This window comes from Clarias gariepinus, chromosome 16 (assembly GCF_024256425.1).
Source record: "Clarias gariepinus isolate MV-2021 ecotype Netherlands chromosome 16, CGAR_prim_01v2, whole genome shotgun sequence".
Taxonomy (NCBI): Eukaryota; Metazoa; Chordata; class Actinopteri; order Siluriformes; family Clariidae; genus Clarias; species Clarias gariepinus.
In genome coordinates, this window is record NC_071115.1 from 2,285,536 (window position 1) to 2,306,970 (window position 21,435).

The window sequence follows — 21,435 nt, forward strand, 5'->3', positions numbered from 1 at the left end:
GACCTACCAGATAGCAAGGAAGCACTGAAGATTCTGGCTATGGAGAGAAAGTAACGAGAAGGAATTAAAAAATAAAAGCAAAACGCAAGATTTTCTTTACATTTGGTAAAAAAAGTTTATTTTAAAGTTTTATATGTTGATCATATCTGCATTAGTATGTACAAGTCATTTACTATTTCCAAACATACATTAAACATCAATAAATACATTTGTTACATTTAAATTACAGATCAGTTTTTAGATGGAAACAAACAAACAAACAAACAAACAACAACAAAAAAAACCCTAATCTAGGCTTTTGGATTTTGCATGAAAATAGAAAGGAGCGAAAGTTGCAAAGTTACCAGAAGAACTCTATATTCTCCAGCACGCTCAGTAAAACCTAACGCTTGTTTTTAAACTACACAAATCTGTATGTAACACTGCTGATTATTTTCTGGCAAAGAGTTTTTACACCAAATACTAACTGTGCTTATTTAACCACACTTTAGTGCTCGTTACAGAAGTTTCATTTATGTAGAAATGTTTTCAAAGGCATCTTTGTTTATCGTATTTTTTATATGTCCGAACCATTGTGCACAGTACTGTAAATAAAACAGGTTCTTCAGGGCATCAGAGCAGTGCTGTGTGGAGGAACTAGAACAACAGTGAAAACTGGTCATTTCGTGTTATCATGTCATCAGGACGTGTTATTTTATAACAGATCCTCCACTCTGAAAAAGTTGGCATGTTTAGTTAAATGAATAAAAAACAAAATGCAATGATTTACAAAATCCTTTTTGAATCCAGGACTTTAGTTTAAACTGGTCAACTTTTCGAATGATTATACATATGATGGCTGCAACATGTTTTAAAAAATGTTAAACTGAAAGTTAAACTGACAAACATTTTACTGGTAAACAGGTTAATTGGTAACAGGTGATAGTCATGATGAGGCATTTTTTGCAGTGTTGCCAACTTAGCGACTTTGTCGCTATATTTAGCGACTTTTTAAATCCCTCTAGCGACATTTTTTTTAAAAAGCGACTAGCGACAAATCTGGCGACTTTTTCTTGTGTTACTGGAGACTTTTGGAGACTCTGATGTGTCTGTACTGACTCTTCTCAACTTGCCACAGCAGCTACCGCCGCCGGCCCCTCCCCCGTCCCAAAGCACTCACAGACAGGCCTGTCCTCTCGCAGGAGTCCCCCCCCGCTGCAGTTACAGCAGAAGATGCTCACTCCTACGAGTCTCGACTGCAAATGAATTGCCCATGCACGAATCCGCCGTTAAGTGATCCCGCCCTGGCTTGTAAGCGGGATGTAAATTAAAAATATCCTGTTCCGATGCATATTAAAAAAAAAATTTTGTCTAAAATAAATTGCTGCACAAGAATAAATCGCTGCATTTGACTCAAACAGCCTCATTACTTACCTCATCCACTGTGTGTGTGCTTCTCTGTGACTTTAGCATAAACATATAGCTCGCTAGTTCATCATGTCTCAGTCAAAACTATACTCTCAGAAATTCAGAAAGGAGTGGGAATCAAATCCTGAATTCAACGGATGGTTGAAGCCTTTTATTGGAGATAATACACGGGCATACTGCCTGTATTGCAAGACTGATTTTTATGCCAAACTTTGCGATATAAAAAAACACATGTCACCTCAGAAACATACACAAAAGGCAAAGCCTTACAATAGTTTCACACAAAACAAACTGCCATTTATGGTAAAAAAAAAAAAAAAAGACTCTTCAAAAAAAGCTGAAGCCACCATGGCATTAGTTATCGCTGAACACTGTTCTCTGCTGGCATGTGATCACATTGGAGAAGCATGTAAAGCTGCTTTTTCACACTGTGCAGCGTGCATTATGCAAATTACGCGATGACGTCATCTAGCGACTTCTAGCAACTTCTACGACAGCCAATAGCTACTTTCCTTACTGACGAGTTGGCAACACTGATTTTTTGAAAGGCTCAATCCTTCAGAAGAAAGGATGGGAAGAGGTTTGCAACTATGCACATACTCTGTGGGAAAAGCGTCAAACATTTTAAGAATAAGGACTAAAGCTACTGTACACTCTAAAAAACGCTGGGTTGTTTTTTCTACCCAAACGCTGGGTTGCCGCTGTTGGGTCATTTTTCTGGGTTATTTTCAGAAAGTTGGGTAGTTTTGTGTAACCCAGCTGTTGGGTTAAAGTTTGCTTGGCTCCTCCCCCAAAGTTCACCGGTGTATTTAGCGGCTGTCAGTCGTGTTTTCTCCAGTGAGCGTTGATGACGGTTCATCCTCCTCCGGCATTACCGCGGTGAAGTTGGTTTTATATTGGACATTCGCCACACATTCAAGATTATCTCATCTGTTTATAAAGAAATAAATACCCAAAAACGACAATTCGCATATTTTCTTACTTTCTTAGTAGACAGAGAAGCTATTACAAATAAATGTATTTTTAGATTTTCTCCTGTTACAGCCTGCTGGACCTAAATCTTTCAGAAACGCTGCTTACCGCCGCTTTATAGCCATGGAGTCACTAAGGGACCGTCTAAAAAGTGCATAACCAAGACCCAACCGTACAAAGGAATACACAAAATTCACAGAAATACCTCACAGGACATCAAACATATTACACTATTAGGCTATAGTATGGATTATTTGTTTATTTATTTATTTGTTTGTTTAATTGATTAATAATTATTTTAAGGTACATTATGAAACAAATGATTATACAGACAATTCCTGTGCCAAAAAAGAGATTTTGTTAAATGAGAGTCGGGTGTGTTTTATTATAAAAATAATAATAATAATAATTGGAAAGGTATGTATGAAAATGAATGCACTTTGGTACAGTCTAATATGAGTTGCAAAAAATGACAAATGAAAAATAACAATAACTTTTTTGCTATAAAAATTTCACATGTAAAACCAATTGTACTATAATCCACCCTATCATTGCTAATAACTACAACCATCCCCTTTGCAATATTCAGTTTGATAATTTTTTTTATTAATTTTTAACATAAAAAATATAAATTTTCAATAGCTTTTTCGTTAAGTGGATTACACATGTAAAACCAGTTGTACTATAATTCACCCTATCAATGCTAATAACTACAACCATCCCCTTTGCAATATTCAGTTTGATAATTTTTTTATTAATTTTTTACAAAAAAATTATGAATTTTCAATAGCTTTTTCGTTAAGTGGATTACACATGTAAAACCAGTTGTACTATAATCCATCCTATCAATGCTAATAAATAACTACAACCATCCCCTTTGCAATATTCAGTTTAATATTTTTTTATTAATTTTTTATAATGTATATTAATTTTTTATTTTTAAAATTTCTTAATTTTCAATAGCTTTTTCGTTATGTGGATTACACATGTAAAACCAGTTGTACTTTAATCCACTCCATCATTGCCAATAACTACAACCATTCGTTTTACAATATTGAGTTTAATATTTTTTTAATTAATTTTTTATTTAAAAAACTATGAATTTTCAATAGCTTTTTCATTATGTTGATTACACATGTAAAACCAATTGTATTATAATCCAGCCTATCATTGCTAATAACTACAACCATTGATTTTACATGTGTAATCCACATAACGAAAAAGCTATTGAAAATTTATATTTTTTATGTAAAAAATAATTAAAAAATTATCAAACTGAATATTGCAAAGTGAATGGTTGTAGTTATTAGAAATGACAGAGTGGATTACAGTACAGTTATAAAAACAGCCCGACTCTTATTTAAAAACTTATGTGTTTTATTGGCACAAGAATTGTCTGTTTAATAATTTATTTTATAATGTACATTAAAATAATTATTAATAAATTAAACAAACAAGCACATAAATAAATAATCCATACTGTAGCCTAACAGTGTAATATGTTTGATGTCCTGTGAGGTATTTCTCTGTAATCTTGTGTATTCTTCAGTAAACAAACGTTTGGGTCTTGGTCATGCACTTTTTAGACGCTCCCTTAGGACTCCATCGCTATAAAGCGGCCGTAAGCTGCGTTTCTGAAAGATTTAGGTCCAGCAGGCTGTAACAGGAGAAGATATAAAAATATATTTATTTGTAATAGTTCGTCTGTCCAGTTCAGAGTGAGAAACTATGCGAATTTTCGTTTTTGGGTATCTATTTCTTTATAAACAGATGAAATAATCTTGAATGTGTGGCGAATGTCCAATATAAAACCAACTTCACCGCGGTGCCACAGAACCCCACCTGTGTATGAAAGAAACGGCTAAGATGTCTGAGCTTTTTAGCTTTCTCTGTAGAATGTTTGCAGGGTGACGAAGATGCTGAAGTTATGAATGAACGCTAAACTGTAACTGTAGTATAGCAACTACATTAACATTAGAACTTTATTAATCTCACTGCTTGAGAGAATAAAATGCTGGCGTGTTCCATAACACTGACCCACTCACAAATATACACACCCGCTAACCTCCCGTTTTTCACTAGCTAGTAATAAGTCCGCGGTCAGAATTCTCCCGAGTTAACAATAGCAATATTTTACACCTTTCACCCTTTGGCAAGTATGCAAATATATCACCAGTAACTGCTGCATGTAAGCTAACCAGGTAGCCCTCTTTAACCAAACCCGCTTGTGACTCAGGCTAAATTAACTATCAGTCAACACGCTGTACAGATAACTATTAGATGAAGTATTAATATTTGGGTGATTGTAATGTACCAGTATGACCCCAGCTATGACATTTTTTTCGGTAATTAGCTTAAAATCAACGCAGACCACAAGATCAACTAGTCTGACATAAACAAAAATTATAATATTTAGGAGCTTTATCCTAAAAGCCATGCTTATTTTGCTGTTTTATTTTTGGTAGTAGCTGTCTCCATGTTTTTGTTTCAGGTTACCTATACCCAAGCTTTGTCAATTTTTATTTAGTATAAATCCTATTACATACTAAATTGATGGTCTTATTCAGTTTAATCTTTGCTTTTCAACAAAAATTTCATTTCTTTCTTTCTAAGGAGCCAACATGGTGGAATACCTCCAGCAGGATGAAGTGTCAAGGCCGTACCCCTACTCTACATCCTGACGTTGGGAGATAATGACCAGCGCTGCTCTCAGGCATTCGTCATTCTGGTGGGACAGGCTCTGGAGCAATGCACACTACTTGGGGCGGTTGATGTGTGCTTCAAGGCTTTTAAAATTTTTGACACACTATTAAAAGTAGTGTGCTCCTGTATAGGACTTTTTGTAATGTTTCTATGAAATAGCGAGGCCTACCTGAAAAGTCATAGACAGTGTTTGTATGTTAAAACGGAACCAGGGCTGGATAGTTTTGTTCTGCAGAAAAGATATCTAATGTCACAGAGAGATCCTGCTCTGTAGAAGCTGCCTCAGCCTATTTGTGTTATTACTCCATTCTGCCCTTATGAGTAATAGTATAGTAATGATGTCGCTGTTGATTATCTGTTCTTGATCAACATCTGATCGGATGTTGTTTATTGCATATATGTATGGTTTGCAAAACTTGCAAGTTTTTTTGTAATAGACCAGTATATCAAGGTAATTTAACTGTTTAATAGACATGTTTTTTTTTTTTTTTTTTTTTTTTTTACAGATTTACTGTAAAACATGAAAATAATAATAACCTATTTGTGAGGTAAAATTAACCCAACATTCCAGTTAAAATGAACCAACATCTGGGTAGAACATTTGACCACTTTATATGGTAGAATTAACCCAGCATTATAGTTAAATATGACCCAGCATTTGGGTTGTTTTTAACCCAGTATTTTTTAGGGTGTAGCAACAAACGAGTGTGATTTTCAATCCCTCGAGCAGCATTGCATTAAAAACAGACATCAGACAAAGGATATAACAACATGGGCTTGGGAATACTTCAGGAAACCTTTTTTTGGTAAACACATCTTTTAAAGCAAGCTAATACTCTACAAAAAAAAAAACACAAGCCATCCCCCAGAAATCTGAACAACCTTTCATAGCAGTTTAAGACATCCACCAGAACCCAGAAGTTCAATATTTTCCTGTAACTGCATGACACATATAGCTTCATTTCTTTTTAAACGTTGTTCCTCTATTGCTTACTACAAAACACTGCCCGGAGAACACTTTATGCTCCTTTATACACTCAGATTTGTGCATGTGGACATCGTCATAAATTTTAATCAAATGTTTGCAGTGGGATTTAAATGTGGTGACTTTATTACATAAATCAACTTTGTTTCATCAATTTAAACATTACTTTTTTTCTGTTATTTTAAAAAAATGTTTGTTTGATCTGCTTTTTAAAAGTGCTGTCTATTACAGTCTGAACCTAATAAGGAACCAATCAGTTGTGGCAATCAGTATTGTATAAAATCATATTAAAAAAATAATTAATAGAATAGAAAACAATTAAATAAATTCTGTCAGTAATTCAGAAGAGAACTGTCTGTATATTACCTTCTTTTTTGCATGTGCTGCAGAGAAGAATTAGCTCACAAAGTCAATAAATTACAGAAATTAATTAAACCAATTGCTAAGGGATTTTCTTTAGTCCTAACTTTATTTACTGAAATCAACAATTCTTGAAACAGGAAGTGTAAAAGTAAAAAACAACAACAACACCAACCTTAAAAAAAGATTATAATTATGCCACAGTCCTGAGTTATTGGATTATTAATAGTGCAGTACACATTATAAAGTATATTTTATATAGACACATTTGTAAAGATATTTATTTTATTAAACATATTTGCAAAGTGTAGAAATGCTACTACTACAAATAATAATGAACAGATTGAATTTACCAAGCATTAAAGTGAGATGTAGTTTTAGCATCCTAGTCCCGGAGATATTTTGTAGTTTCCTGTTGAAGGTTTTAATCTCACGGTTGTCTATGAAACTAGAGAGGAGGGGTTTCTGTTGTTCAGATTTCCTGTTCATGCACAAAAAACTTTCTAAAACTAACTATGAAACCACAATTAGACATTTTAGGTCAAAGAGTAAATTCCACTTCTGGACTCATAAATGCGAGTCTGTAACTATGTTTAATAATCACTTTGTTGTCCTTGTGAGTGTAAAAAATATAACTAAGAAACTGACAAACATCTGTCATGCCATAACTTTACTGCCGACATTTTCCTAAAAGCTCCTTTTTTGGTCTGGTACTGCATGTTTTCATTTTTTTTTTCATCTTCTGTTGTGGATTTCTTTTGCTGTCAATGACCAGTATACCATAGAAGCAGAATCGATATTATTATACAGCTGGATACAGATGTTTTCTTACACTACATAGAACATAAATCACTTTATGTGCTCCACACTTCTTAGAAAAACCTGAGACAGACTACAGACTGTCTAAAATGTTAGAAGTACTCACTTCCCCTTGTTACTTCCTCTCATCTAGTGTCCTTTTAGATGAGTGAAAAAAAAAGGTGTCAGTACCACATGTTAACAGATTGGGGGCACCCTTAAATTAATACTAGAGGGCATTCGAGTCAAACTGGGATTCATGATATCACATCTTCATTTTGTAGAAAACACAATCATTAAAAATAGAGAACAGCAATCACTACAGCATAGAAACTAAAATTTCTGAAGATTATAACAGGCATCAATTCGTAGGGCACGTACAGACCCTTGCTTTGAATGACATCCGCACATCTGCTGCCACAGGACATCACTCGTCTCTCACACTGCTCTGGTGTGATTCTGGTTCACTTTTCCTCCAGTCTCTTCCACAGTTTGGTGACTGTAATGGGTTTCTTGGCCACAGCTTTGTCGCCAAGAATTTTCCAGAGGTTTTTTCTATTGGGATTGAATTAGGCTGGCCATTTCATTCAGTGTTTTCAGGTTTAAGGAACTGCTTTACCTATTTTGCTGTGTAACAAGGGCGATTGTTGTGCATGAAAATTGATTGGGTGATGACAGAAGGGAAGGAACCGTATGTTGTCAGAAAAGGCTCTGATAAACATTTTCATTCTCTCTGTCATATCATCCCCCCAAACAATGACGCTTCCCTTTCACCTTTAACTGACCTCTTTACACACTTTGGGTTCAGTCACTCCTCAGTTTGATGATGAACATAATGTTTTCCATTTGACCCAAATAAATTAAACTTGCTTTCATCACTAAAGTAAACTTTGGACCAGACCACATGCCACACAACATGCTCCTCAGCTAAGGATAGTCTAGCATGTTGATTCTTTCTGCTAATGAGAGGTTTGGGAACTGCAGAGTGACCTTTAAGTGCAAATTCTCTTAAACTGTATGACGAGACAGATCCTTAGACTTTTCAGTGCTGAACTAGTGAGAAATCCCAGCTACAGTGTTGAACCGATTGCCCCGTGAGATTCTTGTGAATGACCAGCCTTCTTGGGGGACTTGATTGAGTTTGTGATGTTGCAATATTCCAGAAATCACAGTTTTGAAACAACTAACTTCTCTTACTATGGTTGAAAGAGTATTTTCTTTGGCCTTCATCTGATACCCAGGGGCCAGAGGGTTTTAGTCACTTTGGAACAGCTCACGACCTTGCAAAGTAAATTAAATGGAAATTTTGGCTGCCAGTTAAATAGGGTTTGTCAGCTAATTAAAAAAAATAGCACCAGGTGGCAGATTAACAACAATAACTGGGAGTTATCAGAAAGTGTTTGCTACTTTTGATCGGTGTTCTTCTTTAAACCTCATTGAAGTTTTTTATTATTATTTTTACTCCTCCTCATTTAGATCATTTCAAATAGGACTTAGCAGTGACCTTTATTATAGGTTGCTTTTATAAAGTGATTAATGAATATAGTAAAATACTATCCATAAATACATGAACATGTTAACAGTTTTGCAATATTATTGGAATACACAATCTCACTTACAGTATAAGCTGATTTTCTTTGTTGCGCATATCATGTGAAGACATGCATTATGTGGGATTTGTTCATTGGCCTGTGTTTGCTAATGGTGCTCAGTCAACAATGTAGATTTTCTTTCTAGATTATTCTTAAACAAGTTAAGCCTTTATATAGGATCCATGTAAACAATGTGTGTGACGTCATGTGACCGTGGGAAAATTTGGGAGTGTCATTAATTATGTCAGAATTAAAGCACCTGTGGGTGGGGGAAGGAAAGGAAGGAAGGAAGGGGGGTGAGCGCGGGGAGCACGTATTTGTTTGTTGACCGTAAATTCATCCATTTTTGCCTTGATTCAAGAAGAATTTTTTAAGGTTTTGTCATTAAATAAATTTCAAGATGCAAGATGATTGACGCGTCACAAGTTATTCCCACACTCAGCTCCTGCGGCTTTGGTTGGATTTTAGCCGCTACACTTTTTTTGTCCCATTTACATTACAGCACAGTGAAAGTCCTTCTTCGCATATCCCAGTGTAACTGGGGTCAGAGCGCATAATACAGCGCCCCTGGAGCAGATAGGGTTAAGGGCCTTGCTCAAGAGCCCAACAGTGGCAACTTGGCAGAGCTGGGGATCGAACTGCATATCTTCCGATCAGTAACTCAGTGCCTTAGCCCTCTGAGCCACCACTGCCACCAAACAAACAAAGCTGATTTTAACTTATGCACACATTACTCTAACTAATGGACCTTCACTTGGAGCAGGACCAGAAGTGGAGCAGGACCAGAATGTTTTTGTTCTTGCTTAATAAAAAGAAAATATTTTACTTCCTAACAGGGGTAGAGCACAGATGAGCCATGACATTAAAACTATTAATTAATAATAATAATAATAATTAATTAAAATTAACTAGGTTTTGGGTGCTTTGGGTTGCTGGTTTGGGCCTCTATGGATTGAACTTGTTTGTCCAGTACCTTGTCCATGGGTACTCATTGGGGTCTCTTTTAGGAAGCTCTTTCATACCTACCAAGAAACCTACCACTGAGCCACCAATTCCCACCAGTTTATTGAAGTATAATTGATAAAATTGATAAAATAATTGACTACATTTTGACTTGGAAAACGAACAAGTCTTGGTTTACGAGCACTGAGTATCATGTATCACGCATGCGCTTCTTGTTTTAATGCCGAGCGTCCCGTGATCACAACTAAGCCAACGTTTTTTCTTTCTCCTGCGCTGCGGAATTGTGGGTAATTCCCTGCTGGGTCTTAGTGCGCGTCTCTCACTGGTACAGTATAATCAACATCTGTGCACGCATATTGTGTAAGTTTTACTATGTAAGATGAGAAGAGGGAGGGGGAAGGGTCTAATTCTTTCTCTCGTCTTACTTTAGCTTCACGCACAAAACAAACACATACATACAAACATGCGCGCGCACACACACACACAGCGCCTGCAATCATATATTTTTTTTGGTTAATCACTAGCAGTTTTGTTTGTGGAACTTTTCCATATACGGATATATGTCGAAAAGATATACAGTACAGTAAGTATAATATAAAAGAAGTACTTGAATAAGCAAAGGAAAATATAGAGACATATGACCATACATGACTTAAGATAGCCCATACATATTGCACATACAAATATACAGTACATACCATATGTATTTAGCATTTAGTAACAAATCTAAATACTGCTTAGATGTTATAAATGATCATGTAGATGACTGCTGAAACTACTAAAAATGTAAAGTACTATAGTATAATACAGGCAATAAAACTTTTAAACACTGAATATAAATTAAGAACAAACTCATTTTCAAATATGCAACTTACAATTAAACATTTAAAATAAGTCAACTGTAATTAAAATAAGAGTGTAATAACATTGGGAAATGTATATTGTGTGGATATTAGGCTATATTGCAGTTTTTCACACTAGTTCAGTTTTAGTTCATCATTTACTTTACTTTCATTAAAGTCACTGTCCACTTTCCTTCTGGTGGAAAACTGTTTCGCCGAATTCACAGTAAGGTTTGGCATGTGTACTGTTCTCCTCTTTGAGACTTACACATGTGTTTTTATCATCTGTTTAAAATGTACACAAAAATAGATTGAGGTTAGTTCAATTTTACTGCACATTCAATTCAAAGCAAAAAAGAAATAAAACAATCACATTTTATAATTTTCCTATATAAATGTTGAAACTGTTAAATTCTATTTTCTTAGTAGGTGATTTATTTACTTTTAAAACGACAGGTGTCCTCGTTTGAAGTCAGAATGTGGCACATAGACACCCCACTCTTTTTAGGGTATTTAATTCATTCTAATTGTGTAGTATCGGCTAAAAGAGTAGAGAAGTCTCTAGCACAACTGTAGAGCCAAGCGGAAATTACGAGCTGATACGTGATCGTGTTATCCGCAGTGTTGGATATGAATAGAATCAGCTCACCATATGACAGCAGCATGACTTTGATACATGTGTGAATGACTAATAGCTTCAGAATAGCTTAAGAAAGTGTCTTAGTGTTAAAACTCAGAAATAATATTTATGTTAGCATTAGCTTGTTGTCCTTGGCTATCATTAAGTTATTTTATTTGAAAATTGTATCAAAATTATATGGAATTTTGCTCCTTCATAAAGAAAAAGAAAAAGTCTGACACCGCTTGCCCCAGTAATCGTGAATTACACTAACTGTTGGTCACCAGCTCTGCCAGTCACAGAAATACGCATGTTGACAGGGCAAAATATCTGGTTAAATAAACAAACAAATCATAATCTGTTGATAATAAATCAATATATTCTACAACATATTGCACATCTCAGTTTACTGTAGTCTATCCAGTACTATTTATCCTCATTTAGTGATAGTTGCACAAATGAATTTCATTCTTTTTATAGATTTATACCGTATATACAGTATATATAGAGTCAGTCTATCTATCTATCTATCCATCTATCTATCTATCTATCTATCTATCTATCTATCTAAATGGTGTTTGTAGAACATTTATCAGCAATATAACACTTAAGGCCGTGCTGTAGTGGTGAATATCAGCACGCCCTTTCATGTAATATTGATTAATTGGCAGCTTAATAAAATAACCTTGCTGTGGTATGAAACAGTTTAGCAATTAAAAAATATGGAGTTAAATAACTTACACTTACACTGTGCATCCTTCTTTTTTCCATGACATTTTTGGTTTTTCAGTTTCTTAACACCCCAAAAGATGACTGGCAGTAACATGGTAAGCAGTCCTGCTGTTGCTCCCAAACCAATGTATATGTCTAGAGATACTGAGAGAGAAATGCTACATGTTTCCACATAAAACTACAATAAAAAAAAAAAAAAAAACTCTGAGATGTTGTAAATGTAGCATTATTAAATCTGTGTAATCAACAATAAATAATCAAGTTTGTACGTTTACATAAATATATCTAAGTTAGAAATTAATCTGCATTTGTTAAGAACACAAGACAATGTGCATTTTTTCGTTAACATATTTTTTACGTAATCCCTGATAATCTTTTTAAGTGGACACACACAACAATTAATAATCTTGTTCATTTTACTCTGTTTAAATAAAACTGCCTCCCCATGGAAAAAGCATGGGAAACCCCGTATCAAATTAAAAGTGTACTGAAGCCTCATCGCGGTAGGAAACAACTGTGGATTCAGGACCAAGTGCACTTTAAAGGAACTGTGGATGTTCAGGAGTGTATGCACGGGTTGTTTTTTCTACTCAAGCGCTGGGTTTCCTCTGTTGGGTCATTTTTCTGGGTTATTTACAGAGAGTTGGGTAGTTTTTGTGCAAATTTGCTTGGCCCTGCCCCCAAAGTTCACCGGTGGATTCAGCGGCTGTCAGTCAGAGCTTCGTGTCTCTCTTGAGCTCCCACACCGCTGATGACGGTTCATTTAAGGGAAAATGACGTTAAATACAAGGTCTGTATACACATGTTCACTCACCTAAGTCACATATGACTGAAAAATTATTACTATATGTGAGATTTATTACTGTTACCGTGTTAAGGTTACACTTAAACTTTCAGGCTGGTCTGAGGTAAGATAATTTAGCTGACAATAGCTGCTATAGTTAGCCAAAGAACCCCACCTGTGTGTGAAGGAAACAGATAAGATGTCTGAGCTTTTTATCTTTCTCTGTAGAATGTTTGCAGAGTGACGAAGATGGTGAAGTGATGAATGAACGCTAAACTGTAACTGTAGTATTAGCATGACACAGGCATTTAGTTAGGTTGCTAGCATTAGCAAACACATTAACATTAGAACTTTATTAATCTCACTGCTAGAGAGAATAAAATGCTGGGTGTTACAAAACACTGATCGTCTCAAAAGTCTCCCGCGTTTCTCCTGAGTTATAACAATATTTTACACCTTTCCCCCTTTGGCAAGTATGTAAGTGTATTACCAGTAATTGCATGTAAGTTAACCAGGTAGCCCTCTTTACCCAAAGTTGCTTGTGACTCAGGCTAAATTAACTAGTCAACGCGCCAACTACAGGAGAAAGTACCACAGCTGAACAGATAACTACTAGATGGAAGTATTAATATTTGGGTGATTGTAGTGTACCAGTATGACCCCAGCTACAGTATGAGATTTCTTTGGTAATTAGCTTAAAATAAACGCAGACCACAAGATCAACTAGTCTGACATTAAGAGCTTTATCCTAAAAGCCATGCTTATTTTGCTGTTTTATTTTTAGTAGTACTGTAGCTGTCTCCATGTTTTTGTTTCAGGTTACCTATACCCTATCTTAATGAACAGCTGGATACAGTAGTTTTGTTCTGCAGAAAAGATATCTAATGTCACAAAGAGATCCTGCTCTGTAGAAGCTGCCTCAGTCTATTTGTGTTATTACTCCATTCTGCCCTTGTGAGTAATAGTATAGTAATGATGTCGCTGTTGATTATCTGCTCTTGTGCTTTTAAAAAATAAACGTTTTTTCTATGAACATTTAATAGGATGTTGTTTATTGCATATATGTATGGTTTGCAAAACTTGGAAGTTTTTTTGTAATAGACCAGTATATCGAAGTAATTTAACTGTTTAATAGACGTGGGTAATTTTATTATTATTATTATTATTTTTACAGATTGGGTTGTTTTTAACTCAGTATTTTTTAGGGTGGTTCTTACCTTAAGTTTTGTGCTGGATGAAGTTGCATTTCAAAGTACACAACTGGTATTTTAACTATAATATATAAGAAATGCCTAACTAGATAATGTCAGTATATGTAACTTTAAAATGAAACTAGGACATTTAATAAAACAAAGTAGGCCCCACTCCAAGTAATATGAAAAAAATAGTTAAATTTTAATTACAAATACATATTTGAAATTCTTAAAGTTAAGTAGAGCATGTAAGGAATACACATGAACAGCAACAGAATACACAGATACAAATATTCAGCCTGATCTACTTAAAAAAAATTAAGGTAACTTTTTGCATCAGATTATTATGTAGTTCAAACAAGACTATTCTTTGTATTTACTACTTACATTTCTTTATGTATAAAAATATTTTTTGATAGTTAAGTCTACTTAATTTTTCTAGTTAAGTCTATTTAATTTCGCAAGTAAACCCTACTTAATTTAATAATTTCCCTAGTCATTCTTGTGTCCATGCTCTACTTAACTTTAAGAGTTTCAAATATGTATTTTTAATTAAAATTATAATTTTTTTAATTTCCATATTACTTGGAGTGGGGCCTACTTTGTTTTATTAAATGTCCTAGTCTCATTTTAAAGTTACATATACTCACATTATCTAGTTAGGCATTTCTTATATATTATAGTTAAAATACCAGTTGTGTAATTTTGTACTTTGAAATACAACTTCATCCACCACAAAACTTAAAGTAAGAACACTTTTTATTATGTATACACTCCTGAACATCCACAGTTCCTTCAAAGTGCACTTGGTCCTGAATCCACAGGTCATCTTCTGCTTGTTAAAACGTTTTGCACACGAGGTGAACAGAACGCTCCAAAGAGTTGTTTCCTACCGCAATGAGGCTTTGGTACACTTATAATTTGATACGGGGCTTCCCATGCTTTTCCCATGAGGAGGCAGTTTTATTTAAACGGAGTAAAATGAACAAGATTATTGCTTGTTGTGTGTGTGCACTTAAAATATTGTCAGGGATTATGTAAAAAAAAATATGTTAAGGAAAAAATGCATATTGTCTTGTATTCTTAACAAATGCAGATTAATTACTAACTTAGATATATTTAAGTAAACGTACAAACTTGATTATTTATTGTTGATTACACAGATTATATAATGCTACATTCACAACATCTTAGAGTTATTTTTTTCAGTGTACAATGTATTAAATAATACCTTTCACAGTGATGAACAGCGGTTCAGTGGCAGTGGAGGTGAAGGAGCGTGAAGACACGGTAACTTTATAAGTACAGCTGTAGTTTCCCTGATGCACGAAATCTGCCTCAGGAAAAAGAAAGACAGCTGAGTGGTTAACAGTTGACTGAGTCCTGGTGATGTTGGAGCCACTGAGCTCCAAGTGGAAGGAACCTCCTGGATACTGAGGTTCAGTGGAGCAGATGATGGAGAAGCTGTAGCCCTTTGTCACTTCTGGTCCATCACCATCACTGAAGGAGATACTGGGCTGCTGCAAGTTCACTAGAAAGCAACAAGCAAGTTTCTCTTTTCAGGAACTTAAGAAAGAAACAATCAAACAGACAAACAAACCAAAAAAAAAAAAATTAAATCACATCAGCAGATAAACACAGTAGCTCCAAGAACACATTTATACAGATGATTCATTTTTCTTTCTTAATGAGCCACAGGAACTCATCAGCACAATAATGCAAGGGTGCAACAGGACAAGGGAAACAACACAACAGACAAGACTCATTAATTTCACCAATAATAGGACTGGGAAGATTTTATTGTACTACTTGTCTACAACACAGGTCATTATTACATAACTTGTGCTGGCAGGAAGATGGATTAAAAAAAAAAATCTATATATCATTGTTATTGTATTAAAGTTTTCTAAAAGGAAAAGCTGATTTTCCAACTGGTAGCATGTTGTAGCCATCTCCCATATATACCAACTGCTGCAAATTGTTTCACAATATTAACTATAACTCTAAACACACAAAAAGCAGGTAGGTTCATCCAATTAATAATAATAATAATAATAATAATAATAATAATAATGATAAATTGCTGGCAGATTGCTGTGCTGTAAGAGGAATTAAATTTTGTGTATAATTATATAATTTTTTAAATACATTTTTATTTAAGTTTCAGGGGCAAAAGTAACCAAATATTAGATTTTTTTTCATAATATCAAATGCAAGTTACTGATAAGTAGTATGATGGCCATCCTGTCATGTACTTTATCTGATGCACATGCAGAAATATTTCATAAACAAAAATATAAGTTGAAACACAAACATAAAAAGTATAAGAAAGAATATCCTCTACTCTGCTCTTACCCACAGTGATGGTAATGGAGCTGCTCCTGGATGATCTAGAGTTACTTTCCCTGTATGTGTAGTCACAGGTGTACTGGCCCTGATGTGATTCATCTACAGTCAGAGTGAATGTTGTTGCAGTCTCTGCAGTTTGCTTCTTTATTAATGTCCCAGTTTTATACAAACTGAAGTCTACAGAGATGCATGTTGGGCTGGGTGTGGAACATCTGAACTGAAGGACTTCTCCAGGTGAGACCACAGAGTTTGAGGAGATCTGAGTCAGTGTGGGAGTCTGCAAATCTTATGATATACAAAATTATTACATATAATAAAATATTTTATTATTTAATTTGAGTGGTTTTCTTATTCCCCAACAAAAATAAATAGCAACTTGCCTGAGCACACAACTCCAGCATCTTCACCATGTCCACAGTTCTCATTTCCAAATCCTCTGTGTGAGCACTGATCCATGTAGCTCTCAGTTCCATTACACTGAACATCATCCAGCCAGGTTGGTTCACTTCCCTGACCAAAGTGGGCATTACGAGGAGCGCTGACTGCTTTACCACATCCAAGCTGTCGACACACCACCTCTGCGTCCTTTACGTCCCAGGAATGATCACACACTGTTCCCCACTGGGCTTTGTGCTGGATCTCCACTCGACCACAGCAGTTACTCGTACCATTCACCAGTCTGATCTCATTATGAACTGATTTATTACATAAAAAAGTTAATTATATTTTGGCAGTTATGCTCATGAGAAGAAAAGTAAAATAATCTTAAAACTTAAACTATAAACAGGGTGAAGTCAAGTGTAACAATGTAGAGTAATTGATATTAGAGTTACTGATATTTTCACTATATTGCCAAAAGTATCTGCTCTTCTGCCTTCACATGCATGTGAACTTAAGTTCAATTCAATTCAATTTTATTTGTATAGCGCTTTTAATAATTGGCATTGTCCCAAAGCAGCTTTACACCATCAAAAGAATTATTAAAGTTTGTATGGAATTTGAATGTGTACGAATCAAAATGGTCAGATAGTCCCTGGTGAGCAAGCCGAGGGCGACAAGTAACATCCAAATTTTTATCCATAGGGCTTAATATGGCCATCCCTTTGCAGCTTCAACAGCTTTAACTCTTCTGGGAAGGTTTTTCACAAGGTTTAGGAGTGTGTTATGGGAATTTTTGAACCATCCTTACGGAAGGCATCTGTCAGGTCAGAAACTGATGTTCGACGAGAAGACCTGGCTTGAAGACTCTGCTCTAAATCATCCCAAAGTTTTTCTATCAGGTTAAGGTCAGGACTCTGTGCAGGCCAGTCACGTTATTCCACACCAAACTCGCTCATCCATGTCTTTATAGACCTTGCATCGTGCACTGATGTGCAGTCATGTTTGAACAGGAAGGGGCCGTCCCCAAATGTTCACACAAAGCAGCTACTCGGCCATGGGAACACATTCCATAAACCCTCTACACACTGTTCTTAAGCTAATCTGAAGGCCACATGAAGTTTGGAGGTCTGTAGCTATTGACTCTGCAGAATTTTGGCAACTTCTGTGCACTATTCTTTTCTAAGTTATTCTAATCTCCCTTATCCTATTTATTACACTTTTATTACTCTTTTAAACCGACGGAAAGCAACTGTAAGTAAGACAAAGCAATTTCCTTCTGGGATTAATAAGGTCCTTTGAATCTTAAATCTATGCGTGTCAGCATCTGCTGACCCTGCTCTGTGATTTTACCTGGCCTACAACATCATGGCTAAATTTCTGTCATTTACAATCGTTTCCACTTTGTTATAATAGCACTAAGAGTTGACTGTGGAATATTTATTAGTATGGAAATTTTATGACTCAACTTATTGCACAGGTGGCATCCTAACACGGTACCACACTGGAATTCACTGAGCTCCTGAGAGTGACCCATTCTTTCACAAATGTTTGTAGAATCAGTCTGAATGCCTAAGTGCTTCTTTTTATACACCTGTAACCATGAAAGTGATTGGAGCACTTGAATTCAATGATTTGGATTGGTGAGTGATTTTTTTTGTTGGCAATTTAGTTTTAGTAGAACAACATTTTAACCCACTTATACACCCATCACTGAGTAACAGCATTAATGTCTTTGTCTATATAATAAAGCTATTTTCATGATATATGAATTATAGATAATAACTGGCAGCTATTCAAACAGCTTAAATAAATAGTTAATTAGCCAGCCAGAATAATATTCTCTCTGCTCTTACCCACATCTGTGGGATCGGACCAGACAAACTAGGTTTTCACTTAATACATATGTATCAGTGAGCCTGGCCGCCCATGACCCTGACACCAGTTTACAGAAAGGAGTTCATTTATTTTTGCCCTGAAATGGTTCAATGTAGTATCCTCTTTGCTCTTACCCACAGTGATGGTAATGGAGCTGCTCCTGTATGATGTGGAGTTACTTTCCCTGTATGTGTAGTCACAGGTGTACTGGCCCTGAAGTGATTCATCTACAGTCAGATTAAATGTTGTTGTAGTCTCTGCAGTTTGCTTCTTTATTAATGTCCCAGTTTTATACAAACTGAAGTCTACAGAGATGCATGTTGGGCTGGGTGTGGAACATCTGAACTGAAGGACTTCTCCAGGTGAGACCACAGAGTTTGGGGAGATCTGAGTCAGTGTAGGAGTCTGCAAATCTTATGATATACAAAATTATTACATATAATTAAATATTTTATTAAATTCGAGTGGTTTTCTTATTTCCCAACAAAAATAAATAACAACTTGCCTGAGCACACAACTCCAGCATCTTCACCATGTCCACAGTTCTCTACTCCAAATCCTCTGTGTGAGCACTGATCTATGTAGCTCTCAGTTCCAGTACACTGAACATCATCCAGCCAGGTTGGTTCACTTCCCTGACCAAAGTGGGCATTACGAGGAGCGCTGACTGCTTTACCACATCCACGCTGTCTACACACCACCTCTGCATCCTTTAAGTCCCAGGAATGATCACACACTGTTCCCCACTGGGCGTTGTGCTGGATCTCCACTCGACCACAACAGTTACTCGTACCATTCACCAGCCTAATTTCATTATGAACTGATTCATTACATAAAAAAGGAAATTATAATTTGGCAGTTTTGCTTATGAGTTGTAAAGTAAAATAATCTTAAAACCTAAACTATAAACAGGGTGTAGACAAGTTCAACAGAACAACATAGAGTTACTGATATTCTCACTATATTGCCAAAAGTATCAGCTCTTCTGCCTTTACATGCATGTGAATTTAAGTAGAATTTAATTCTTAATCCAGAGGGTTCAATATGATTTTGGTCATCCCTTTGCAGCTTCAACAGCTTCAAGTCTTTTGGGAAGGCTTTTCACAAGATTTAGAAGTCTGTTCATGGGAATTTTTTAACCATTCTTTCTAAAGGCATTTGTGAGGTCAGAAAATGATGTTGGATAAGAAGATCTGGCTTGAAATCTCTACTTAAAATTATCCCAAAGGTTTTCTATCAGGTTGAGGTCAGGAGTCTAAGCAGACCAGTCAAGTTCTTCTACACCAAACTCACTCATCCATGTCTTTATAGACCTTGCATTGTGCAATGATGTGCAGTCATGTTTGAACAGGAAGGGGCCATCCCCAAATGTTCACATAAAGTAAACAGTGTCATGAAAATGTCCAAAGTGTCTTGTTATGTAGAAGCATTAAGAGGTTCTTTTATTGGAACTGAGGGTCCGAGCCCAACTCCTGAAAAATAACCCCACATCATAATCCCCCCTCCACACTTGGCAAAAAGCAGTCAGACAAGTACTGTTCACCTGGCAACCCCAAACCCAGACTTGTCCATTGGACTGCCAGACAATGAAATGTGATGCGTCATTCCAGAGAACACCTCTCCACTGCTCTAGAGTCTAGTGGTAGCATGTGTTACACCACTGCATCCGATACTTTGCATTGCACTTGGTGATGTAAGGCTTGGATGCAGCTACTCGGCCATGGAAACCCATTCCATAAAGCCCTCTACACACTGTTCTGAAGATAATCTGAAGGCCACATGAAGTTTGGAGGGCTGTAGCTATTGACTCTACAGAATTTTGGCAACCTCTGTGCACCATTATTTTCTAAATTATTCTAATTTCCCTTATCTGATTTATTACACTTTTATTGCTCTTTTAAACCGACGGAAAGCAACTGTAAGTAAGACAAAGCAATTTCCTTCTGGGATTAATAAGGTCCTTTGAATCTTAAATCTATGCGTGTCAGCATCTGCTGACCCTGCTCTGTGATTTTACCTGGCCTACAACATCATGGCTAAATTTCTGTCATTTACAATCGTTTCCACTTTGTTATAATAGCACTAACAGTTGACTGTGGAATATTTAATAGTGAGGAAATTTTATGATGCAAGTTATTGCACAGGTGGCATCCTAACACAGTACCACACTGGAATTCCCTGAGCTCCTGAGAGTGACCCATTCTTTCACAAATGTTTGTAGAAGCAGTCTGAATGCCTAAGTGCTTGTTTTTATACACCTGTAACCATGGAAGTGATTGGGGCACTTGAATTAAATGATTTGGATCGGTAAATGATTTTTTTTTTGTTGGCAATATAGTGTTGGTAGAACATTTTAACCAACTTATACACCCATCACTGAGTAACAGCATTAATGTCTATGTCTATATAATAAAGCTATTTACATGATATATGAATTATAGATAATAACTGGCAGCTATTCAAACAGCTTAAATAAATAGTTAATTAGCCAGCCAGAATAACATCCTCTCTGCTCTTACCCACAGTGATGGTAATTGAGCTGCTCCTGGATGATGTGGAGTTACTTTCCCTGTATGTGTAGTCACAGGTGTACTGGCCCTGATGTGATTCATCTACAGTCAGAGTAAATGTTGTTGTAGTCTCTGCAGTTTGCTTTTTTATTAATGTCCCAGTTTTATACAAACTGAAGTCTACAGAGATGCATGTTGGGCTGGGTGTGGAACATCTGAACTGAAGGACTTCTCCAGGTGAGACCACAGAGTTTGAGGAGATCTGAGTCAGTGTTGGAGTCTGCAAATCTTATGATATACAAAATTATTACATATAATTAAATATTTTATTAAACTCGAGTGGTTTTCTTATTCCCCAACAAAAGTAAAT

General features: G+C 35.8%; 1 pseudogene; it reads right to left on the reverse strand.

The window, feature by feature from the left end:
• Positions 1-21,435, reverse strand: part of LOC128544917 (deleted in malignant brain tumors 1 protein-like) — a 99,030-nt pseudogene that overhangs the window by 9,633 nt on the left and 67,962 nt on the right.